The following is a 26,634-nucleotide window of genomic DNA, read 5'->3' on the forward strand; positions in this document are numbered from 1 at the left end:
TCGTGAGCTTCAGGCAACACCGTCACTAGTTTGGCGCGGCGGTGCCACCGCTTGACGGCTTTACTCCGGCGTCTCCAGCAGGCCTGGTCACAAGAGCCGTGAGCGAAATCGATTCGACAGCACAAATCAGTCACACAGCTGGACGCGCAATGCATCCCCGTCAGTCGCATTGATCGCCTGCAACTTGTTTCTGTTCGGGCGCCATTAATTTGCGCAAATTCCGGTCGAGTTCAAGAAGCTTAAGCGTCCCTGCGAACATAAGCACTCGATGATTGTTTCTGAAGCACTGACATTTTTAAAACTAACGCCGAACAAGAAATAAAAAGCGCAGCATTTTTCGCTTCGAACGCACGTGATACTACCATGATATGTGTCTCAACGTGCATGCAACTAAGGAAGGCTAAAAAATAAGAAATAAAATTAAATCTTGAAACTCCGACATGGACGATTAATATGCGTGCGCTCATACTATAAATAGCAAATGATGTCGTCTTCACCCTGTACGGTATATTTCATATATATAGAGCTCCAACATCGCTCCATCTTTGTTTTTTTTTTCTCGCTAGAGGGCAGCGAAGAAAAAGACTCGTCATTAAAACGCACATAGGTTCTCAAGGTTGCTTGGATGCAAGATGTCTACATGATGGTTGAACATAATATAATAAGCCAGAAAATTTGGGGGACCCGAGTTTCGCCTTTAATTGTAAGACGTGACAGCGTTCAATGGCGCGCCTCCCCATGCAAATCCTCGTTAGACTGCATGCTTTTCGCTTAATCCCAAATCCCTTAATGTGTGTCTTTACTGTCTTACGCATACTAATTACCATAGAAATTTAAGCTACGATATTACGTGGAAGACCACCCGACACACACACACACACACACACACACACACACACACACACACACACACACACACACACACACACACACACACACACACACACACACACACACACACACACACACACACACACACACACACACACACACACACACACACACACACACACACACACACACACACACACACACACACACACACACACACACACACACAATATATATATATATATATATATATATATATATATATATATATATATATATAAAGCCCCGCTTTAATGAAGCCATACGAACGTGACTACGAGAAGTAGTGCGGCCCAAGAGCAGTGTGCCTGGCCCAGGATTCAACTAACCAGATGGTTCGATTCCCATCTCAGCCTCCGATCTCAAATGGGAAGCCTGAGTTCGTAGTGCTTTTAACTCGTCCATGTCACGTGGTCTTGTGACGTCACATAACCCGCCGACCGATCACTGCCCCGCCATGTCGCCTGTCATTTACCCCCTATCGAGGCATGTCCATTACTTTTCGTTCACAACGCCGACAAGAACAGAACCGACGACGTATTTTCCGCAGAATGGGGCGTTTAACGCTGCGGCGTTTATACAGGCACAAATTTGCGCGCCTGAGTCGAGATCAAGTGTACCGTGTTCGATTCCCAACTCACCCAATATTCCAACTTTCTTTTCAACGCTATTCACTTCACATGCTTACATGTCCTGATGATGTTAATATCATGGTTTTTTTTTTATTGTTTATCGGGTTTAACGTCCCAAAGCGACTTAGATTATGAAAGACGCCGTAGTGGAAGGCTCCGGAAATTACGACCACCTGGGGTTTTTTACGTGCACCGACATCGCACAGCACATCAGCGCCTAGCTTTTCAACTTCACAGAAAAGCGGCCGCCGCAGCCGGAATTCGTTCCCGCGTCCTTGGGCACAGTAGTCGAGCACCGTAACAACTGTTCCACCGCAGCGGGGTGTTTGAATAATGTATTCACAATATACATGATGTCTTTAAATCACTTTTCAAACCAGTCGATCTACGTATGACGTCAAATCTTTTCGATCAATCTAAATGTTATCGGCGCGCTGGCGCTGCCGGGTTCTCCACTGAACCGTTCACGCTAAAACACCGAGCGAAATGCCCTGACTAGTGAAGAATTTACTCGCTCTTATCTACTCGGCTGTATAGCCTATAGGGTTCACAAATGTACTCGAGAGAAGCCGCTGGCATCATCCCTGTACGGTCGTGACCCCACACTAACCGAAAATGTCTATCTCTTCCATAAGACCAAGCCAACCAAACTATAGAAATTAAAATTATATATAAACAGATATGCCGGAGCAAAGAATGTAGAGTTCTTAACCCCTTATTTAGAGCCAGTACTCTTGAAAGGCTACTAGAAGAATTTCACCGCTTATAGTCAAATAGTATTGAGTAATTGTAAGTTATTCTGGTGGAACTGGATAACTTACAATTACTCAAAATTCTAGGAGTGCTTTCGTGTTTGTTGATATTTTATTTCATGCCATAGGTCAGCGTGCCGTAAAAATTTCCTTCACTGTGCATCTAGTGCTAATCACGCTTGTTCAGTCTTACTTTTCATTCCATCTGTGCGGTCAGTTAAAAAAAACGTGGTGCCCACAACTTGTCTATGGACTAATGTCAAGCCACGGTGAATTCTGTGTATCAAAACTGACTAAAACCTTAACCAGGGTTCGGAATTTCGTGCTGTAAGTGACCTGGGACTAAAAGTGCCATCCTTCCATGTAAATAGTAACGTGCACAGGAGATAACAATCGTAACTGAAGACTTAAAGATTGCAGTTTCGGACTTCGGCTCTCGTTGTCATGGGAAAACACAGTGAAACAACTGGGAGTTGGTTTTTTCCCTCTGCTCTTACCCGGTTCTTCACCTTATGGAGTCAATGCAACGCATACAACAAATTGTTAATGTGTGCGATGCCTCTATAACTTCTCCTAGCTTCGCGATTTTCTCAAAGCGTTAGAAAACGGATAGTAATCAGTTCAACTGCTTCCCTGCCTTCTATTTGCATGTATACAGGCACGTACATCAGAACGTATACCATCTCGCATACAGACATGGGTACAGGCACGCATACAGACACGCATACAGGCACGCATACAGGCACGCATACAGGCACGCATACAGGCACGCATAGAGACGCGTAAAAGGCTTCGTATTCAAGCTCGTAAGGTGCGTATCAGGAGTGTATACTCAGGCAGCGTTTTGAGGACATTGATGCAAACGTTGTATAGTGCCGAATATAAACCGTAGCCATGCAGTTGGTACATACCAAATGAAGAGGAACGAGCCGCGAAAGCAAACTTGCGATACCAGACTAGACAAACATATTGAATGCTACTGCAATTACTACCTGCAGATGAACCCCTGTTATTGTTCATATTGGGCAGCCTATTCGATTTCGGCCACGAAAAGGTAATTGGGTATAGTCAGTCACTACTTGGTCTTGGTATATCAGCACACTTCCAAAACGAAAGACGTCGCAATGATTAAGGTAAATGCGCAGCTGACGGAAGTACTACATATAACGGTACTCACGAAGAGACGCACACTATGGAGCAGAAATTTCTGTATACGAAATATGAGTCATAAAGCTGACGTTTCTGAACCAATCTCGACACCTGAAACACGAGAAGATCTCAAATTAAACACAAAGCTGAGTACACTGTGAACCAAAAATGCTGGAAATAAACAATAACAAATTATTACACTAGTGGAGTTTTCTAACGCAGGAAGGTAGAAAAAGTGATTGACACCAGATTCACATTATTCCTGAAACACAAAGGCTTCATAAATAAGGGAAACTAATTCTTTTCAATCTTCGTTGGACAGGCAAGTTTTTCCATGTGGCTAAGAGATACGCCAAAAGTGTACAACGCAACAAAATGCACAATTATGCATTTCGTTGAAAGCTTTTAAACTATATGTTATAACGCAGTTCGCAGTGCGGAAGGCGGGCAGGGCGCATCTGGCGGCGCGCTTTAGCTACGCGGAGAAACAGAGCGTGGAGTCGAAGGCAACACCGAGGTCACAAAGTGGCAGTCGCAAAGCACGAGGTCACTGTATATATGTGATGTGCGAAATGCATGTCGCCTGCTTTGCGCGTGTAAGGTACCACTTTGGTCTTCGTGAAGTTTACGATTCGCTTGTTGATAGCGCACCTGTTGGCGATGGCAGATACGCTGCGTTGGAGCAGTACTCAGTCACGCGTACTGAGCGTTTCTTCCTATTTCTTAATGTCATCAGCGCCTCCCCCCCCCCCCCCCCCCCCCCAAAGAAGGACAGCAAAATATTTTGCCCCGCAGAGCACATTATTTTTGTGTAAAGAAATAGAATTTGTCAAGTACGCAATCCTGTGCGCTACAAAACTGGTTGCCGCATACATTATCGAAATCTGCATACTCGCACTAATGCAACCATGAAACAACGTCGGTATGCAAGGTAGTTGTGTCTTTTATGAAGAAAGTTTCTTCAAAGTAGCGACACCATTATGAGCACAGAATACATTTCCCGATGAAAACGATTCAACGCACATTCACTCTTGCCAAGATTATTTGCTGCTGCAGATATGTAAGCACGAATGTTCGGCTTTCGGTGTTTTTCCAAAAGTAAGGCTACTACTCAGCTACGCACTTATGAAACACTACAAAAGTTCAGTCATGATACTCGAGGACACTAGATCGAGTTGATGAGGCATCTTCAGAACATGGTACATTAAAGAGGAATGTCATTCCAAAACGTGTAAATGCCATCAAGTGCCGGCTATCCTAATGCGGAGAAGCCTGGTATAGTTCGAAACAATTCAAGGATGCAGAGGCGATGCAGAATCAGAGAGAGAGAGAGAGAGATGCAGAGGTCTTCAAAGGAGGTCCTTAATGCATTGGGCCGTCTGTTTGTCCTAACGGCACTGTTAATTTCTTACAGCGGGACATCAGAGGAGATCGGCAATTGCCTCCGTGAAATGCGATAAGCCGCGAAGTCGTGGCAATCGGTATGGCAGTGGTATATGGGGCTTAATGTTCCAAAGCGACGTGCGCTATGTGACACGCCGTAGTGGCGGTCTCCGGAATAATTTCTACCAACCAGGGATTCTATCGAAACGCGGCTCCGGTTGGGATCGAACCCGTGTGTTCTCCGGCTCACCAGTCGAGAGCCCTAACTACCGCAGCAGGACGTCGCAAAAACCTGTCCACGTCGTTTGCTGCACAGTCTGCGAGGGGTATTAGCCGCTGCGTGCTTTCGTGCATCAGATTACAGTAAAATCAAGCAAAACAAAGCCCTGTCCACTGCTACCGCTAGTGAAAATCGCGCATAAGTTCTTCAATAGAATGGAGAAAAAAAAAAAAAAAATCACTGCGACCGCGTTGTTCGGTTCGCACAAGTTGACCAGAAAAAAAGAAAAAAAAAATCAAATGACTGTCACACTTTCTTTCACCGACAATCAATGATGCTGATTCCACAGCTGCGACAGGCTCGATGAAGTCGAACGTTTGTAGAGTATTGATGCTCTCCAGAAAGGCCTGTTTTTCGGACCAGTCACACCCAGGTAATTTCCCCCATTTTTGTTAGATGAATGATTTTTATACTTACAGATTCTCTAATGAGGACGCAAAACCATGCTTAAGAAGTGACTGAGACGAGTACCCAAGCGAAATGGAAGTATGGGCGATGGTACGAAGCGTGTGTTAGTCAGAGGAACAGAAATAAGAAATCAGCTTTTGATATTTGACCATACCAAACAAACCTGGCCTACTGAAAATCTTGAACTTATAATTCGGTCTGCTGGTTAGCTCTTTATTTAAGCTTTAACAGCGGACTACTTTCAGTCACGGAAGAACTGCCTGTAGTGGTTACTGCAGAATCGGATTGCACTCGTATATAATAATAATAATAATAATAATAATAATAATAATAATAATAATAATAATAATAATAATAGTAGTAGTAGTAGTAGTAGTAGTAGTAGTAGTAGTAGTAGTAGTAGTAGTAGTAGTAGTAGTAGTAGTAGTAGTAATAATAATAATAATAATAATAATAATAATAATAATTTATTATTATTATTATAATTATTATTATTATTGGTTCACAGGAGAGGCACAGTATCTGTCACACTTGTTCTTTCCCTTATGCTTTGTGGTTTGTGGGAGTCCGAAAGAGACTCAGGCTATGAGAGACGCCGTAGTGGAGAACTCTGGAAATTTCGACCACCTGGAGTTATTTAACGTGCACTGACATCGCACAGCACACGGGCGCCTTGCTTTTCGCCTCCATCGAAAAGCGGCCGCCGAGGCAAGGATTCGATCCCGCGTCCTTGGGAACCGTATTCGAGCACCGTAATCTCTGCGCCACCCCGGCGGGGCTTTTCCTTAAGCTTTCCTTTGTGTCAATGGAGGTTGGCTCCCTTCGTATGTCATGGACATAGGAATATGTGTCACGTTCGAGTCTTTATTTCATGGTTGGACTCAAAACTCTTACTTGAAAAAAAAAAGAAAACTCCGGCGGATGTTGTTCAGTATTTACTTAAGAAAACAAAAATTGCGAATATTATCTTTTATGCCCATTTCACTTCTTATTTTTATTTTATTTTCTTACTGTAATACGGCATTCCTGTGCTGTTAAAATCCTCGAAACAGCGCAAATTTCTTTTTAGACTGCACGAGTACTCTGTTTTCAAATAATTGACGCACAAATGATTGTGCTTTCAGCTATGCCAGTAGAACTGCAATCGGCATTGAGTAGTGTATCACGAGTTAAATGAAGGAACCATCTCGCAAAATTGCGATTAATAATAATAATAATAATAATCTTTATTCGGTATATTGAAAACAGCATACACAAACGGAAGCGCCGAAGCCACAAGTGGGCTTGTGCGGCGACAACCGGCAGCCGCGGCAATGTACGCGCTGCATCCGGACTCCATCAGAGGCAAAAAAAGAAAAAGAAACAAGGAAAAAAAAAAAAAAAAAACATTTGGCACAACATATCAAAACTGCACTGATAACATCAGTACATATTAAAGGTTCTCTAACGCTTGAACAGCAACTCTCAGTGTTTCGCGGGTGGTGAAAGAAAATAAATCGTCCGGTAGTTTATTAAAGATAGCTGAAACATAATAGCGTCTCGTTGCTTTACCTTAGTGAGTGCGCACTCTCGGTTTAAGATAACGAGGAACATGTCTCAACGGTACCGGTTTCGTGTTTATGTGCCTGTATGCACTGCTCCAAAAATATTTCAGTACTACAATTTGTTTAAAAAGATTGTCAAAAGAAGGCAAATCGGCTGTTCTAAAGACGCTGCTGGGCAGATTCTCCTGTGGCATGTAGAGGACGCTTGTAGCGATGTTTTTCAAAATCCTACTAACTCGACATTTCCATGTGAAATACCAGCTGAAAAAACAACACATACCGTATCTTAAAACACTATACCCCAGAGCCTGGGCGATTGGGTTTCTGATAGAAAAAGGCAAAGAAAAAGGCATGGACATTATAAGTTGTGTTACCGTTGAAATGTTGCGTGTCTATGAAAGCTGTGCAATTGTCGTTTAACATTCGCAGTAGCCAACACATGACACTTTTTTTATGTTACTTATGCATGGTTTCAAACTAGTGTCATTAAGTGTGTGGAGAAACCTACTTAACCAAGTAAATCTATGCCGTAAGATGGTGATGACAGTGAAAAAACCGCGCTTCGTAAGCACACGCTGCGGAGTTGGAACCTCCCTTCCTACAGCCGAAGTAAAAGGCCGGCTTTCCTGATGAACCCCTCAGAGAACCCTTTAGAGCCGGTAAAACAGTGGCAAAAGATCGCTTTTAGCAATGAATTCAGCCGAATACAAACTAGAACGAGGATAGAGTATGGCTAGATTATTACGTAATAACCGACTAAAGCAGTAATACTATATATCTATGCAACATTAGCTTTTCTACATAAAGCTCCTACCAGACTGACCGGATAATCACAATAAATAACGATGTAATAATACGTAATCATAGAAAAAAGTAAACTGCATGGAACACGCACACAATAACAGCTTCATGTTTTCAAGTAGTGTAACTTCGATGCTTTAAGGAGGAATTTAATTGAAGATATAAACGAGAACATTAAATCCACTACGCACTTGGCAACGTAATTTCAGCTTACCGTAATTACACTGGATATTAACATGCTATTTTTCTTTGTGTACTGAAGTAGTACGTTGGGAAATAATTGCACGAAATTAGGGCATGCCTAGCGACTACTATCTTTAATGAACAGAAGCACTGTTGGCAGGTCATATGATATACTTCATTTGCTCGGAGTACTTTCTTTCGTATCGCAATTAGTTTTTTGGTAATAACCGGAATTCGTACTTCCCCGTACGAACATATAGCAACTTAATTCAGAGTAAAAAGTGCACAACATATCGGCATATTCAGCCTTGTGGGTATGATGTTATTCAGGTTGTAAAGGTAATGAAAAATTCTGCTCAAGCTGAAAATAAGTTTCGAAATATGTGCATTCCATGACAGCGTCTCGCGGCGCTACTTGTTGCACTCGTACAACTCTCTCACCAATCCCCTAGCCTTCGAAGTTTATTGTTTTTTTCTTTTGAATGGGTGCCACGTATACTCTATAGGTAGCTTGCTGCTTCGCGAATGTCAAGAATACTGGCCTTTTGTTTGTTAATACGGAATTCTAAAATTTAGATATTATGAAGTATTATCGTTTTCTTCCGTTTAAACGGAGAGGACTCAGACATGTCTAATAACGTCTACAGGTTCCGTAGATGACGAAAGACATACAAAAAAAAAAAAAAACATGCTAATTCGGACTATGTCTTGTATTTGTGCTGCGCGAGATGATTGGAGCCGGCCCAAGAAACCCAGCTAAAATATTTTGGGCACTCAAAAGGATTGTGACGATGCGGCTTGTGACATTAGTTTCAGAGCATCTTAGCAAACAGGATAAACCCAAAAGCTTTCCAGTGTTGATGAATCTCTCGCTTAATGCAAACGCTAAATACAGAAGCAAATATAAGGCACAAGCATGGAGCTGAAATAGCCTTAACAAAGCCGCAGACTTGTCATTTGCACCAGGGAGCAAGCGATAAACCTAAAAATGACCGATTCCCTCCCCCTTTTCTGTTGCCAACTTCTTCTATATCCCTTAGCAGACATGGCTCACTGATTGCAGCTTCGTTGGAGAAACGGTGATGTGATAAACAAAACCGTAGCGGTGGCCTTGTGGCACTGGGCTCGACCCCCGGTGCCGCCGGGTACCCACCGGTTACACAATGGGTACAACCCTTCCCCCGGATGGTCTTATGGGGCGAAATGCTTGGGAAAATAAAGGTGTTGGACCAAGCATGCTGGTTGATCTGGATGGACCTTAGTTAATCATACAACCGCGACTTGCTTTTGAATTGGCAATACGTCTTGTGATGTGTGCCTACAGTTTGCCTGTTAATGAGGCGACAATCGAGCTTACTCCTGACAGCGCAATCGAAAGCGGTCTCAGTCACGCAGAGAGGCGGAGCAAGGCCCGCCAGAGAGACCGCACTGTCGCCTGGCACTTGCGCAGAGTGATTATCATCACCTCGGACGGCGACAAGAGTGGCGCACCTGCGTGTGCTGGCGACTCGCAGAGCGCGCAGAAAGGGCGCGCGCCAGGCACGTGGGCGCCCCAAACGAGCGCGCGAAAGGGGGGCGGAAGGAGCCATCGTTCGTCTCCAGCATCATCGGCGATTGAGAGTGACGCAGGCCCCAGGGCGGCAGCTGCCACGCAGACAACGGAAGTGGGAGGAAATGAAAGAGCCGCCGTGGGGCCGGCTCGGAGACGCCAAGAAATTGCGAATTGCTCTGATTGCTGGCAATGAGCAGCTCAAGAGACGATTTCCTTAGCGATATCGTGCGCCTCTGGCCTTGGGGCCAATTAGGGGCGCAAAGCAGGCTTCGCTTTCATTTCGGGCCCCTGGCCGCGTCGAGAAATCCCTCCAGCACCCGAGCGCTCCTTTATGACGCGCTTCCTCAGAGCGGGCGCGCGCCGTCCGGCTTCTCAAGTGGCGACACATTATGCGCCCACAGAAGGCGACCCCGGACGAAAGGAGCCGCATGTGCGCCGCAGGCAGGGGCGAAGCAAAACAAGAGCCAAAATCTGATGCACAGAAGCAGAACTTGTTTATCTTGCGCGCCAGCTCAGATGAAGGGCCAAATCAGAGGCGCTCGAATTAATTCTCCTTTGTCAAATTTTCTTTTATACCTCCCATAAAAGCGAAGCAGACTGAAAATGTGCGGGCTACCAAAGCGCGAACGCGCCTCAAGGTTGAAAGATCCTTGCTCTGGCGCGTGCAGCTGGAGAGGTTAAGCTATTTGCACTTTCTCCTCCAGCGGAATCGTGATCTTGGAGCTCGACGAGAAAAAAAAAAAAAAAAAAGTCAGAAACACCAATGGCGACAATAAGAGGAGGTAGCCCACTCTGACAACTCAACAGTGCCAAAACGTTGAAAAGCCGCCTCAGCAGCCAGATATATTGATTTCGCTCGTTCCATGGGCTCTTGATTTTTTTTCTTTTCTCTTTCGTTCATCGCAAGACGTCGCCTACTCGATCCTTCTCCTGGTTCACACAGTGAAAGCATGCTTTCCTCTTCTAGGCTCCGATGTTTGAACCACTGGACCCTTCCGTTTTTCGTTCCCGCGAGAGCACGGCTGAAAATAAAAATCCGCCAGAAGTGCAGAGCTCTTTCCACAGTTCCCACATTTTCTTGAAAACAAAAGAAACGGCAGAATACGACAAGGCGATAAAGAAGACGAAAAACGAAACGCAGAACAACGAGACAGAGGCTAAAGCGGGGTAGGAAGCGCTCAAATTTTGACGGTAGGCGGAGCAGAGCGCGGCGAGTGCATGTGCCGTCGCCGGTTCTCCCCTGTTCACTTGAGAGAGTCCGACCAATCCTGCATTCTAGAGTGCCAATGGCGTACATCTTTGGCTCCTTTCAGCTTCCCCATCTTCCGATCCTCTTTGGGATACCGCTTAGTGCTGCTGGCTAGCGGGAAAAATTAGTCATCGATCTTTTAATTTTTCTCATGCCGCCGCCCCATGCCTTCTTTCTTTGCCTTCCCTCTCCTGTCCTTCACATTCCGCTCTCGTTCGCCCTGGGTGCTTTACGGACGCTTCTCGTAGTCTCCTTGCGCTCCCATTTCTGTTCTGCTTGATTTTGCGCCCACTCCTCGCTGCTGCCCCCTCCTCCCCTGAGTCGTAACGCACGCCGCAGCAGGCAATGCAGCCGAACGCGTCTCCCTTCACAAAAACCATACAGCTATCGCCCACATAAACGTACATATGCGACGCACGCACGGGGGCCTACACGCATAGATGTACTCAATGCGAAGCCCACGCACAAAAAAGGCCAATGCGCAGAGACAGAAAAACCGAGGGCACGTGCATAAAAAGAGCGCCCGCAGCGTCTCCGTTCTAATATACGGTCCCTACAGAGCCTCCCCCACCTCTTCTTCTACTCGAGCCCATATATATTTTCTTTTTCCTCCCTCGAGTAAGTCGCCTGTCGTTCCCGCGTTAGATTTATTCTTCGTATGTTTATTTCGTCTCCACCCCTGCCGGCCCGTGTTTTCTTCTTTTTGGGGCGAAAAATGTGGAAAATGGAGAAGCCTCCTCTCTCTGCGCTCTTCTTTATGCGCCCCCCCCCCCTCCTTTTTTTTTTTTTTTTGCTTCTTGCTCGTTTTTCGATGGCCGGGGAGCGCGCCAGTCTCTCCTCCGGCTACCGAGCAGACAGCCGCTTTCCCTCATGCGCCTTCCTCTTTCTTCACCGCCGGTGACGTCATTCGGCCCCCGCCGCATCTTCCCAATATTTCTCCTCCCGACAGGCAAAAACAGCAAAAAGAAGTATAAATGTTTTCTTCCTGCCCAGCCGAGGCAAAAAAAAAGAGAAAAGGGAGAACACGCGGCTCTCCTCGCAGCCCTGGAGGAAACGGGCTCCGCCGACCCGTCTGCCGGGTTCGAACATCGAGGAAAAGCCGCCACGCCACGTGTTTTTGTAAACACAGACTGTCACGTGGAAGAGGGGGAGCAGCGCGTAATTCCGTTAACTAGGCTGTGTTAGCGAGCTGCGCAGAAATCCGTGCTTGGAGAGCGGCAGAAAGCAACGAAGAAGAAAAACGCAAAAACGACAAGTACGTACCGAAGGAAACAGTCGGCTTCAACCCTCGTACGCCTTTTTTCCATCTCCTTACTGACTGACACGTCGCTAACGCACGTTACTACCAACCATAACTGAGTCACTGCAACCAGCTCTGAAACCGTTTTTAATCACCGTTATGTTTGCCACAAACCCAGCTCTGACTACCTTTCACCTTTTCCTGCAAAACAGGCAATGGTGCTCTCGATCTTCTTGGTGTGTGACGCCACGATAAGCTCCACTCGGAATGAAAAGCCAGAGTTCAAACTGCGCCCCATGGGAGCGACCAATGAACCTAAAAGGCCCTTCCACGCGGGCATGCATCCCGTGTTCGGAACACGAGGCCGAGCGAAAGTCACGGACTTCGCCAGTGCAGCAGTTGCAACGCTGGGCGGGCAAAGGCGGCGCCGGGGCAGCCAGCCCCGTGGGCGACATGTCGCGGTCAAACAGCCAATTTGGAGCCGCGAAACAGCTGCGTTTACGCCCATTGCCAGCGCGGCCGGGAAAGGGGCACCGGGCAGCGGCAATAACAGTTCCTGGGGCGGCCATCGTGGCCGGCCGCGCAGAGGCCGCACACCCGGGAAGGAGATTCCCAGGCGGGGAAACGATCGAGACCGAACCGCGGCGGTCGGCGAACTCATAGCGTCGCAGATTGTCGCATCGCAAATACTAGGCGGCGGCACCCGAGCCTCAGCAGCAATCGGGCCAGTGCGGCAAGCGAAGCAAAAACACAGCGGCCAGGCGACGCCGAGACGGCAGCTCGCAGCATTTAGTAGACTGCATCGCTGGCGGCGGGGTTACTCGCTGCTGCACGTGCACCAGGAACTAGTGAAACAACAAGCTGACTGCTGTCTTCCTTCCCCGAGGGACAGAGCAGGGCTGAAGGAACGGCGCTGCACAACCCGTGTAATACAGCCGAGAATGAGAATCAATTCGGCGGCAAGAATAGCGGCAATGCGCGAAAAGACGGCGAAAAAAAGAGAAGTGGAAAGCGCCCGATGCGAGAGAAGGGGAGGGCACAGCACTGTGTCCGGGATGCGAATTCCGGCAACGGGGCATATGCGCTCGAGGTACTTGTCACGCCACCTCGCGACAGGCCTGGCTTTACCGACGGCACAACGTCTGGAGAGCCGTCCCTTATAGTTGCCCGCGTAAAGCGCTCTGCGCTCGCCGATAAGCGGCGGGTGCCTGTCTGCGCGCGCCAACGTGAGCGTCGTACAGTCAGAGTGAACACTTTTGCCCGTAAAAACTTAACACTTGGCTTTCTTAAAGCCTCTCGCCACTTGACGGTGTTCGCGGCTGTGCAGTTTCATTCAGCGCGACTTTTCAACCGCCGCCATTCTGTCGCTGCTTTCGCTGGCGCGCAGGAAATGCTGTAGCCTGCGCACCTCACACAAAAGGCGCTTCACTCGCTCAGTTGACAGACTCCCGCACGCGTGCGCTTTCCTCGGCCGCTAATTTCCCCCGTTCTCAACAGGCAGTACGGCCACGAACAAAACCATTAGGAGAGGCTGACGAAACCGCAGAACGCCTCCAGATCCAATGACGGCGAGGCCCGTGTCCTGCGGGCCGGTGCGCTAGCTAAACAAAAGAGGCCTTTCACGCGAGCCGAGAGATTCGCATCGGAGCCCGGAACGCGGCGTCGTTTAAGCATCTGCCCACGTGAGATCCGCGAAGAAAGAGCGAGAATCGAGACGACACATCCAAAGCAACACGGGAAGAATACAATCAGGCGCCGAATCTTGCAACGCCGGCTCCGCCGTTTCCTTTCTGTCCTTGCGCGAGGTTTTCAGGCGCTTTCATTAGCCGCAGAGAGCGCTCCCCCAGACTACCTATAATTTGGAAATCAGATTCGTGGCGCTCTTAATGGCCTCTCTTGAGCTCGCAGCGTCCGCGAGATCAAAAGCCAAAAGGAGGCAACGAATGGAGAAAATAATACAGACGCAGATAAAAGGCGCATAAAAGATGACGGCAGCGAAGCGCAGATAGCGTGCGCAGTCAGCGCCATAACGGACGAAGGAAGTCGAGACAGCCGAAACAAGAAAGTCAAGAGGAAAACCTGCAGTGCCTGATAAACTTGTTACTTCGCACTACCGGCGCGAGCCGCGCCAATGGCACAGAGCGCTTTCTCCGCGCTTCGGAGGACGTCAAATGCTGACTCCCGCAAAGCACATCGCGTACGTCCAACCACGTGCCGAACTGATCGCTTGCCTCCGCCTAAGCAGCCTCCCCTCGAAAACGAAATACAGTTGCAGCGGATGAAAAGGGAGGTGCAAGAAAGTCCAGGAACGCGGTCAAAGCATGATGAAAATAACGGTGCAACAACGCCTTTGGCGATTAGTGGCTCATTCTACATTCAGTGGTGCACATGATGCATTCTTCTACTCTAAATGGTCCGAACTGCATACTACCTTCATTGCGCAAGACATGAAGCAAAGGTGCTGACGTCAGCACGAAAGAATGCCAGCAAATCTGCTTCATTTGAATTTATCAGTGAGAACTCTGTTTCTCGCAATTGATAAGAATGCGGCTGCAAAAAATGTATTCCCCAGTCTTTGCGCCATCTTTTCTGCAAATGTTTCCAAACATTAAGTCCGAATGAATAAAGAAGAGCTAAGTTAGTGAACTACGGAACAACACGTGTAACTGGGGGTAGGCTCCATTACTATCAGGAAAATCTTATTAAGTGTGGAGATATGAAGCATAAGCTTCGGGATTTACAATAGTATAGGCAGTCTGCAAAAGCAAAAAAAAAAAAAAAAAAAAAAACATGCAATAAAATATATGCATGCTCGCAGTGTGCGACTGGTACATAAAACCAGAGACAAAGCGTCGCCCAAAAAGAACCCATGCAGGAAGCTACACTAGAAAAAAAAAAAAAAAAAAATATCTCGGCGTCTTCACAACTGTTTGTGCAACGCTCGTGAAGGGGCCATTGATATGGATCACTTCACGCTTTTCTGGCCAAGAGAAAAGACGAAGTCTATGAAAGACGCCGGAGGGGAGGCCGTTGCCGCTCGGCTGCATGGAGATAGAGAGTATGAAAAAGAAAAAAAAAATCCAGAGGGAAACTCAATACGAACGGTTGAGAACTCTGGAGGGATGAAACAACATGCTGAATTTACGCAGGAATTCCTGCCCCTTTCGAGGAACGTAAAAGTGGACCTTGTTGCAAAAAGTTTACGCTGTTTCGGCAAGGAGACACTCGTGCTACCTCGTAACTCCATCGATGTCTGTTGATATAAAGTGGAGTTTTACCCCTTTTAGTTATAAGATCCCTCTTTTACTTGTGTAATCTGTTCACTCGGACGGTGCGGATTTTGATATGGTTGCCTCGCCGCGTAGGTGCGGAACACGTGATGGACTAATGCGCAAAGCGGATGCCTTTAAGTTTATGTAACTGGTCGCTCGTAGAAGCTTCAGCCTGCCTATCATGCGATGCCTCATGTAAATCCACTTTTGTAGCGTATCAAAACGAAGCTCACGATAATAATCCGGTCACTTCCGCTCTTGTATGGGCGAAATCAATACCACAGGGACGCGAGGTAGTCGTAATTTGATCAAGTCCATCAAGTGTGCCTTGCTATTGCATAAAGACAGTCGCTACGAACTGGGCGGAATATTACTCACACTCAAACGTCTGCAAGCAAAGTCGGCGCCTTTTGATGGCGGCTCCTTTATCAGCTCAGCCTGAAGGGGTTGTGAACGACGCGGTGTCGTGACGCTGGGGCTATGGCGACCCGGCCTTCACTTGGTAGCGTGCAGAGACTCCGGGTTGAAGAAGGACTGAATCTTCGAAGTTGGTAAAATATGTACAAGCAGGTTTACTGGCACTTTGAGAAAACGTATTTACAAGAATATTTACATGAAGAAGAAGGGTACATCAGCAAAATGACAAGCGTTAAGAGTTCATAGCGAGAAGCGACTGGATGAGCCGTTTACCCAGGGCCCAGAGCGACATTTCGTGCTCTGCAGCGTCCTTAAAAACCCCCTATGTCCAGCCCCTCTCTGAAGATGCTGACCAACCAAATCCAGGGCACGCCCCTCAGGTATCGGCATCCAATCGAACACATCACTGCACTGATGGTCTGAAGCACTGACTGGTCCGGCATTCATTCGTTGGGCGTGATCACTTGTTGGCGGGAAAAGCTTGGGAACGGCGAGGAGAGGAGGTACATTTCTATTCTTCAGCAAAGAAACCACAGGCTGGTTCTGGGGGTTTTACTTCTCAGAAACCCGAGTGCACGTGGCGCCGCATAGGGCTCCCAACATGGTCCCTTTTCGACAATTGCAAATCTTTCCTGCATTCCCGGGAAATCACTTAATGGCCGTATGAGTCATGCTCTTCTCTTGTCCTGCACGTCAGCGGACATGTCACTCTGTCGTCTCCTTTGGATAGGAGGCATTCATCACTGGAGGATAGCACTTCTCGACTGGAAGGGTGAACAAAAGAAAGCACTTCCTGCTATTTCCCGCAGGGGGACGTTTCTTTGTGTTTTTCCAGACGTTCTCTTGACAGGGCCAATTTGGCATTTGCAGGTTGTCCACAAAGCAAAACATGCTTACAAAACAGGATTCCTGGAAACAGGCTCACTTAGAGCCAATGGACCATCACCACATATTCACAAAACTTTTCCATGCCCACAGGCGAACAATAGAGCGCGCAAATGCGGATGCTTGGTCGTAACAGCCTCCTCCCCCGCCAGAAGAGACTCGGAGGGCAGCAGCCGCAGCTGCTGCATGAAGAGACGACTTAATGGCCTGCACGTGAACGCTTGAAGCTCGCTGTTGCATGTCGCGTTGTCTTGATTGTTGTAGGCCAAATTGCTTGAGCTATCTGAAACTCAACCACATGTCGAAGCAAGCACTCGGCTCCCGTCTGAAGAGACCAGGTCAAAAGAAAACTGCCATTGTTGTTCGAGAAAAGCCCACTCTCAAGACGTTCAGGACCCACGTATGCCTCGAAAACCAAACGTGCTGCTTTACATAGTCATCTATATTCAAGCGCACGAAAAAAAAAAAAAAACCTGATTATCAATTTGGATACATGGTGAGGAACATCTCGGACCGCTTAGAAAGAGCGGCTAAGCGCGTCCGCATTCCCATTTAACTTCCCCTTTTTGTATCTTATTTCAAAATTGTACTGCTGTAAAATCAAGCTCCACCTAAGAAGGCGACTGTTCTTCGATGTCGCAGTTTGCAGCCAAGCCAGGGGACAATGGTCCGTCTCTACGGTGAATTTGGCCCCTCCAAGATAGCACTGCAATTTTTGAATGGCCCATACAATGCAAGCGCATTCTTTCTCTGACGCGCAATAAGCCCTCTCTCTAGAACTCAGTTTTCTGCTCAAGTAGAGCACGGGGTGCTCATTACCGTCGTCATCTCTCTGGCAGAGAACAGCACCTAACCCTCGATCACTGGCATCACACTGGACCGTGAATTCTCGGCCATAGTCTGGAGCTCGCAATACCGGACGGCTAATCAGCACAGCCTTCAGGTTTACGAAGGAGGCTTCCTTTTGTTCGTCCCAGACTACATTTGTCGGTTCTGTCTTGCGGAGAGCGTCGGTCAGAGGGCTAGCCAAAGCTGAATAGTTAGGGATGTAGTGATTGTAGTACCCAGTCAGACCCAGGAATGCTCGAATTTCCGTCTTCGTGCTCGGCCGCGGGTAGTCTGCTACCGCAGAAATCTTAATCTCGCTGGGTTTCCTGAAACCTTGACCTACATTGTGACCCAAGTAGTCCACGGTCGCCCTTGCCAGGCAACATTTCTCGGCCTTTACGGTTAGTCCAGCTTGACGCAAAAGGCTCAGTACAGCTCTTAGATGTACCATATGGTCCGCCCATGAGTCGGAAAAAACCGCAATGTCGTCTAAATAAGGCACCGCGAATGTTTCACACCCCTTTAAAACCCTATCCATGAGTCGGGAAAAACAAAATGGAGCATTTTTGAGCCCGAAACTCATCATTGTTGGCTGGTAGCTGCCCGTCGGAGTGACGAAAGCCGCGTATCTGCTGGCGCGTTCAGTGAGCGGTACTTGCCAGTATCCTCGAGTAAGGTCCAGCGTAGTCACATATGCCGCTCTACTGACCTGTTCTACTCTCTCCTCAATATTCGGAATAGGATACACTTGATCCCTGGTGAGAGAATTTAGCTTTCGGTAGTCTACCACAGGCCTAGGGTCTTTACCTGGAGCTTCTACTAAGATCATAGGCGAAGCATAATCGCTTTCCGAGGGTTTTATTACTCCCAATTCCAGCATGCGAGTTACTTCCCTATCCAGAATTTCTCTTTGCCTTGGAGAAAATCGGTAGCACCTTGATCGCACTGGCACGTCTGAAGTCAGCTCAATATCGTGCTCAGTCAAATCAGTTCTGCCTGGCCTGTCCACGAAGCAGGCCTCAAACTCTGTTATTATCTCGCCCAGATCGGACAGCTGGGATTTCTTTAGTTCTCCTCTCTGCTCCGTCTTTTTGAGAAGCTCCTGAGCGTTGCTTCCTTTTCCGCTGAGGCAAATCAAGTTGTCCCCCATCTCCTCGGGAAGGTTTAACGTTAGATTTACCACGGCTTCCCTCTGCACATAAGGCTTCATAAGATTGCAATGATAAATGCGCACTTCTTTACGCCTACCGGGAATTTTCACTGCGTAGTTAGTGTTAGAAAGCTTTGCAACGACTTCAGCCGGTCCTTCCCACTGTACTTCGAGCTTATTCTGCCTTGAACTTCTCAGCAACATCACCTGGTCCCCGATACAAAACGTCCTTTGACGGGCTGACTTATCATAGTACACCTTGGAACGAGCCTGGGCTGACTTCATGCTGGCCTCAACGAGTTCCTTAGTGTTATGTAAGCGATTCAAGAGGTTCAGAATGAATTCTACTACTGTTGGGTCTTCTCCGCGCCCCTCCCAGGCTTCGCGCACCATTCGCAAAGGTGAGCGCAATGACCTTCCGTACACCAACTCGGCTGGGCTAAATCCAGTGGATTCGTGCGGCACTGACCGCAAAGCGAAAAGCGCTGCAGGCAGGCAGGTATCCCATTCGCGCTTGTTTTCATAGCACAGTCCCCTCAGGACTCGTTTGAGAACAGAGTGCCATCTTTCTACGCTGTTGCTCTGCGGATGATGGATCGAGCTATGCACTACCTTAATGCCGCATCGCTCGAGAAATGAGGTGGTGAGGACACTCGTGAAAACGCTACCCTGATCACTTTGGACCTCGGAAGGGAATCCAACTCGTGCAAACACTGACAGCAGCGAATCCACTACACTCTCGGACGTCACCTCGCGCAGCGGAACAGCCTCTGGAAACTTTGTGGCTGGGCATAACATAGTGAGGATATAACGGTACCCTGACTCTGTCACAGGAAGTGGCCCAACTACATCTATTACTAACCGGTGAAACGGCTCGGTAATGATTGGTACTAACACCATCGGCGCTTTCCACTTATCTTGCGCCTTTCCAACCCGCTGGCACGTGTCGCATGACCGTACAAAATTTTCCGTGTCCTTAAAACATCCAGGCCAATAGTATTCTTGCAACAGCCTCTGCTTTGTTTTCTTTATTCCAAGGTGACATGACCACGAGCTGCCATGGGAAAGTCGCAGTAAGTCTCCGCGGTACTTTTGGGGAACAACTAATTGGTCCCGCTCTACTCCGCGCTTATCCTTGAATAAGCGATACAGCACTCCCTTTCTCATCTCGAAAGAAATATTGTTTGCTGTCTTAGTGGCGCGGTGGCGCTCCCTTATCTCCTGTATCTTGGGATCATTGGCTTGCTCTATAGCTAAGTCCTCTCGGGTTCCACTTAAAAGTCTCGTGAGATTACTAGACACTGGCGGCAAGAGGTTACTCTCAAGAACGTCCTCATTCCGCGTCTCATCAAGCTCACTTTCAAGTTGACTTATCTGAGATGCCTCGCTCTCAAAGTTTTCTGACCTGCTATCTTCCGCATTTACCATTGTTTTAACTGCCGTTTCCTCCGCTGTGGATTTTTCTGGAATGAGCAGTGTAGCTAGTTCTCGCGCCTTTGAACGTGTTAAGGCTTGCACAACTCTGTCTCCGAAAAGGATGCCCCTCTTTCGCAGCAGCATGTCCGATTTGTTGGAGAACAAATACGGATAGCACTTAGGAAGCTTTCCTGAAACGGCAGCCTCGGTTGTTAATTCGCCGAAAGGGCCCTCGATGACCACGTTCGCGATCGGCAAGCACACACTCTGTTCCTCAACTACCTGTCGGATCCATGCACACTGTCCTGTATAGTCGGAAGGCGATACATACGCCGGATGGACAACATCCATCGTTGCGGCCGAATCGCGCAGTACCTTGCAAGGCTTCCCGTTGACTACTAGGTCATGCAGGTAGGGTTCTAAAAGCTGCATATTTTCATCGCAGTCCCTGACATACGAGAAAGCAATCTTTTCTTTCCGGCAGTTGACGGCAATGTGACCCTGCTCATTACACCTAAAGCATGTGAGCGGCTTCCTAGCCTCAAGCTTATTCTTTGTGTTCTGCACGTTGGTCACTTCCCCACTTTTCTCACTGCCGTCCTTTCTAGGGAATTTGCCTGAAGAAACCTTCATTTCTTCGTTTCCAACTCTAGCAAAGTGCCTTTCCTGACGGTTTTTCATACTGAACTTGGGATTGCGGGGCCTATCCACTGCTGGGTTGCTGAATTGTCGGCGCGAAGCATACTCCTCAATAAGTTCGGCAGCTTCAGTTGCCGACTTAATTTCGCCTCGGTCCTGTAACCAATTTCTTTCTTTTTCTGGGAGGCAGTTATAAAACTGCTCCAAAAGAATTTGCTCGACTACAGCGTCCCTATCACTGTAGGAATCTGTGCTCTTTAGCCACTCGCCCAAATTAACTCTTAAATTGTACAGGAATTCAGGGTAACTCTCGTCCCTGGACTTAGTAGCTTTCCGAAAACGTTGTCTGAACGCCTCGGCGCTAAGCCTATACTTTCTCAGAAGGCAAGCTTTGACCTTCTCGTAGTTGTCCGCGTCCTCCTTGCTTAGCCGCGCGACAACCTCCGCTGCCTCGCAGGGCAGAACCGTCAATAATCTCTGAGACCAAGTGTCTCGCTGGAAGGACAGTTTTTCGCAGGTTCGCTCAAAGTTAGCCAGATACAGACCGATATCCCCTGATATCACATATGGCTGCATGTACTTTGACATCTTGAAATCTGCCTCCTTGTTGAGAAGAGGTACCGCTAGCTGGGGACAATTGCCCGACCTCTTGCTCAACTCTAGTTCTAATTTCCGGAGCTCAATTTCTTGGTCCAGCTTTTTTGCTTCTCTTTCACGCTTCTTTTCCTCTTTTTCCCACTCACGTTCGCGCTCCCTTTCCTCTTTTTCCCTCTCAAGTTCACGCTCACGCCTCTTTTCCTCTTTTTCCCGCTCTTTCTGCTCTTTTTCCCGCTCCTTCTGCTGTCTGAGCTGTTCCTTTTTTTGACCGATGAGGTTCCATGCTTCACTGAGCTCCTCATCATCGGCTCCCAAATCTGTGATTGCCTTTATAATCAAAGGTTTTCGTGCCAAACCACTTGTATCAATTCCCAATTCCTCACACAATTGCAACAGTTCCGGTTTCTGCAGCTTTTGTAGGTCCATGATCGCTCCGAGTGTCGGCTACTTCCAAAACAACAGTGCAAACTACCAAACCTAAAGGCGTTTCCACACTCTCTTTACCAGTTCTAAAATCTAACCCTGTTCTAGAACCTGGTCCACATCAGAAGAAAAGCCAAGCACTCACCCACACATGCGATCGATGTTCCGAGCTGCCCTCTTGTTGGCCGATTGTTGCTCCTGCTTGTTGCTTGAGATGCCACCTCCGATCACAAGGTGTTGTGGCTTGTAGCTTCAGATCCACCTCCAATCACCAGATGTTGTGGCTTGTAGATTCAGATCCCACCGCTGGTCACCAGTTGTCGTGACGCTGGGGCTATGGCGACCCGGCCTTCACTTGGTAGCGTGCAGAGACTCCGGGTTGAAGAAGGACTGAATCTTCGAAGTTGGTAAAATATGTACAAGCAGGTTTACTGGCACTTTGAGAAAACGTATTTACAAGAATATTTACATGAAGAAGAAGGGTACATCAGCAAAATGACAAGCGTTAAGAGTTCATAGCGAGAAGCGACTGGATGAGCCGTTTACCCAGGGCCCAGAGCGACATTTCGTGCTCTGCAGCGTCCTTAAAAACCCCCTATGTCCAGCCCCTCTCTGAAGATGCTGACCAACCAAATCCAGGGCACGCCCCTCAGGTATCGGCATCCAATCGAACACATCACTGCACTGATGGTCTGAAGCACTGACTGGTCCGGCATTCATTCGTTGGGCGTGATCACTTGTTGGCGGGAAAAGCTTGGGAACGGCGAGGAGAGGAGGTACATTTCTATTCTTCAGCAAAGAAACCACAGGCTGGTTCTGGGGGTTTTACTTCTCAGAAACCCGAGTGCACGTGGCGCCGCATAGGGCTCCCAACATGGTCCCTTTTCGACAATTGCAAATCTTTCCTGCATTCCCGGGAAATCACTTAATGGCCGTATGAGTCATGCTCTTCTCTTGTCCTGCACGTCAGCGGACATGTCACTCTGTCGTCTCCTTTGGATAGGAGGCATTCATCACTGGAGGATAGCACTTCTCGACTGGAAGGGTGAACAAAAGAAAGCACTTCCTGCTATTTCCCGCAGGGGGACGTTTCTTTGTGTTTTTCCAGACGTTCTCTTGACAGGGCCAATTTGGCATTTGCAGGTTGTCCACAAAGCAAAACATGCTTACAAAACAGGATTCCTGGAAACAGGCTCACTTAGAGCCAATGGACCATCACCACATATTCACAAAACTTTTCCATGCCCACAGGCGAACAATAGAGCGCGCAAATGCGGATGCTTGGTCGTAACAGCGGCAACACTAAATTGAGAGCCTGGCAAGCGCGCGAAAAGGTGCAAGGTGCGTCCAGAAATGTTGGTCGATGAAAAAAAAAAAAAAAAAAAGGAAAAGAAACTACTTCTCAATGCATTCACCGCTTTGAATAGGGGTAATCATCTTGACTGATTGTAAAAAAAAAAATAAAAAAATAAAATTTTCCGCTTAGATCGCGTTCGCGCGTGGCTGCTTACACGGTTGTTGAAACGCCGAAAAAAAAAAAGGGCCTCTTCAGGAGTGCCCAGCGGTGTGAAAAGCAGAACATTTGCAGTATATTAGGTCATGGATGATACGAACAACGAAAATAAAAGCATAGCGTCCAGTACATCACACGGGCCCATGTCGAGAATGACGAGGCTCTTGAAGCTACGTCAGGTCATGTGATTGCGGCTTAGAAGCATCTCCATAAACCTCGAAGCAACGCGAGCCTAAGCGCGTTTGGCTGGAGTGGCGTCACGAGGCGCAGAAAACACGAACGGCACACGCCATAAGCAAGGCAGTGCGTTTGTCATTCAGTCCCGCAGCCTATCTGCAAGAACTTCCCGCTGAAATATAGCATAGAACACTTGGTCGCATCGTCCGTGACGCTTCCATGGGCAACTGGTGAGTGACACGATATACGGGCACTCTCCACGGACACACACTGCGAGCAGCTAGAGTCCGCGGGCAGCAGCAGAGTTGGGCTCACCGTTTGCGCAGGCAGGCGGCCGACTGCGGCCGGCAACGTGGCCGTCCCGGGAAACTTGACGCCGCCCGAAGAAGTAGGCGACAAAACAGGAGAGCAGTGCTGCCTTAATTAGACGAACGGCAACTGCGCATCCCGGGCATCCGAGAACATGCAGAAGACCGGCTTCGTCTGAAACAAGCAACAAGAGCGGAACGGCGCGATAAGCGTCCGAGTGGCAAAGCCCCGTATTAGGACAGGAAAAAGAAAAAAAAAGAGAACGCATCGATAAGGGATTTCGAGGTGCTTTCGTCTGCCCGTCAATTTATCGGGCTCATTATCACAAAGGAAATGGCGAGACCTAAGAAGCACTCAGGAAGCCGAGAAGGAGAGTTCGAAGAAGTAAAGGAAAAGAAAAAAAAGAAGAAACCGTGGTAGACGGTGAACAGCAGCCTACGCGAAAAGTCCCGAGCTATGGGGTCACGATCCCCGAAGGCGCAGCAGGATGCGTATCTAATTAGAGTGATTAGTGCGACGGGGCTATCTTTCTTCTCGTGATAAGGCAAAGAGCCACTTCGAGAATCAAGAGTGGAAGGGAAAAAAAAAACGCATGAGTGGGGCAGTTTTTGAAGCCGCGGTGCAAACGCGAGACGGCGACGCTGTAAGGAGCGCCGCTGTCGAAACACCGAATCCGTCAGGAAAGCAGGAGAGATACCATTCGCACGCTGAATAAACAAAGCTCGTCTTGTAAGATAACCAGTGAGGTGGACTTGAGTCAAGTGGCACAAAAGGCTGGTTGGTCGGCCAATCTCAATGCCGCACACTCAGGGAGCCGCTGCGCTGTCGGCTGTTTCTCACAAGTCGTGTCAGCGGCCTTACTGCTGCATGCGAGTACAAAGACCGCGGAAAATGCCGCCGCAGCTCTGGATCGAGAGAATGATAGAATGGCAATTGAAACATATCCACTGATGAAATAAGCTGAAGCTGGCCAAGGCTCAAGAAAAGCTGTACAAGTACGCTTGATGAAGCATCATTTACCTATGGCTCCCTCGTTCCATCGGGACCATCCATCTAACCGGCATTTCTATGTTCACTACGCAGAAAACAAAACGAGTAAGAGCTAACAGAAGAATAGTAAACCGTTGTCAACTAATAAGAACTTTTTCGTGTATTCGGCTGCAGCAGCCTGAAAAACAAAACAAAAAAAAAAAGAAACACTTGCCTCAGCTACCCTTCACCATCTCGGTTACCTTTCGGTGCCTTTCGCTTGAAGGCGCATGCTACTACTTTAAATAATGTCGAACTAGGATCGTTGGTTGTTAGTAAGACGGAGTGAGACATTTACGCAAGCAGCAAAGTGTACCCATGCCAGCATCCTATAGGTAGTGAAAAGGAGTGTGAAAAAGAAAAGTGCGCAGCCGGGAGCTTGCATAGACAGGTGTCCACGGAATGCTGCTCCGCTTTCAGCGCGCGCATTGTTTGAAACGCGGGGGAAAGGAAGCGTATGATAGGACCAGCTCTGTAATACCGCTAGTGTGCAAGCAAAAAAAAAAAAAAAAAATGAAGGAAGAGGCCGCAGCCCCGAGCAGTGGCCAGACTCCTGCGGCAAGCACGAAGAAAACAGAGGGAGGGGAGGTCACCAGCGGCGAGAAAGAAGATGCAAAGAACAAGAAGGGGCGACGCACCGGGGGTGAAGCAAGGACAAAGAGCCCAGCCAGAAATTACTGCAGTTCCACCATAAGGCCGAAAAGGAAAACGCGCGCGATTCGTGCCGCTGGGGAGGCGAGCAGAGCACACAAATGGCCGCCCAGATCCGTGAGAAAAGCGATAGGCGACGCTGCGGCCGAGCGAAGGGGACAGCAGCAGCAAGAGAGGGGGCACCGGCCAAGCGGAGCCGAGCGTTGGCCAGTGACAGCGAAGTCATTGTTTCGGCTTCATCTTGTTCAGCCATTCCCGTTTTTGATCCTACAGCAGCGACCTGTCATGATCGAGCGCCAGGTAGGTACCATTTTGCCCCGACGTAACCGGCAGGCACCGCTGTTCTTTGAACCCTTACTGCCACGAGACCCTCCCCTCAGCCTCTCACGACTTTTGTTCGTTCTTTCTTCTTCAAAGCCTAGGTAGGTGAACAAGCGCGCGGTGAGAACGAACGCGCGGTTCCGTTTCGACTACAACTGGGCGCCAAGACGGCACGCACTGGCCGAAACGAGTTTCCCTCCTTGTCACAAAAGAGCAGCTAATGGATCCAGAGGTGTACGCCTTGCATCATGGAGCTCTACCACGCGGCCCGGCTTGTCACATCTCGCGCAGCTGGTCCTCTCTGAAACGCCCTCGCCGAGTGTGCTGCCCCCCATTAGGGCTCGCACGCGGCCCATGCGCAGTCGGCAGGGCGCATTATGGTCCGCGAATGTCCACATTATTTCGGCGCCCTCTTCGAGATGAGTCGCAAGAAACGGCCCGCCAAATCACCGCGCTGGATGCGAATGGTATGCGCCTGCGAGGGCACCCCTCGCGGGAAGGAAACCGGCAGTGGCGTCGTACGGAAACGACTCGGACAATATAGAAATTACAGCCTTCTGGGTGCCCGGAGCGGCGAGAAGGGAAACTAAAATGCAAGGCGAGTCGCAGTACTGGATATGAGGGATATGTCAGTGCATGCTTTCTTTCTTTATATATATTGCGAATAAAGTAGCATTTGAAATGTTCCGCCAACTATGACGTCGGACAACGCGGTAATGGTAACTTTCTTTCTTGGTCCGGTGGAAACCGGCACACACGTTTTTTTTTTTTTTTTTAATCTGAACTAGGCTTGATTGAGCTAAAGGTAGGTAGCAAAAAAATAAAAAAAATGAAAGGATGTACTGCAGGCTGGGAGGAACCTGAAATATGATGGTAACAAAGGCTATTGTGGCCACCGTCACGATAACGGTTTGAGCCAGGATAACTTGTATTTATGGCAAATTAAAAAGTGGAAGGAAGGAAA

The 26,634-nt window shown here is 48.2% G+C and overlaps 1 protein-coding gene across 6 annotated transcripts in view; it reads right to left on the reverse strand.

Annotated features, from left to right (window-relative positions):
* Nucleotides 1-26,634, reverse strand: part of zfh2 (Zn finger homeodomain 2) — a 359,438-nt gene that overhangs the window by 256,996 nt on the left and 75,808 nt on the right. For 5 of the 6 annotated variants that reach the window (XM_084589986.1, XM_084589989.1, XM_084589991.1 and 2 more), the window contains exon 2: nt 23,676-23,843. The exons of the other annotated variant lie outside the window; for it this stretch is intronic. The gene's annotated coding sequence lies outside the window, so the exon portion shown is untranslated. The remainder of the gene's footprint in view (nt 1-23,675; nt 23,844-26,634) is intronic. 6 annotated transcript variants of the gene reach the window in all.

This window comes from Amblyomma maculatum, chromosome 1, assembly GCF_055883805.1.
Source record: "Amblyomma maculatum isolate TAMU_Amacu chromosome 1, ASM5588380v1, whole genome shotgun sequence".
NCBI lineage: Eukaryota > Metazoa > Arthropoda > Arachnida > Ixodida > Ixodidae > Amblyomma > Amblyomma maculatum.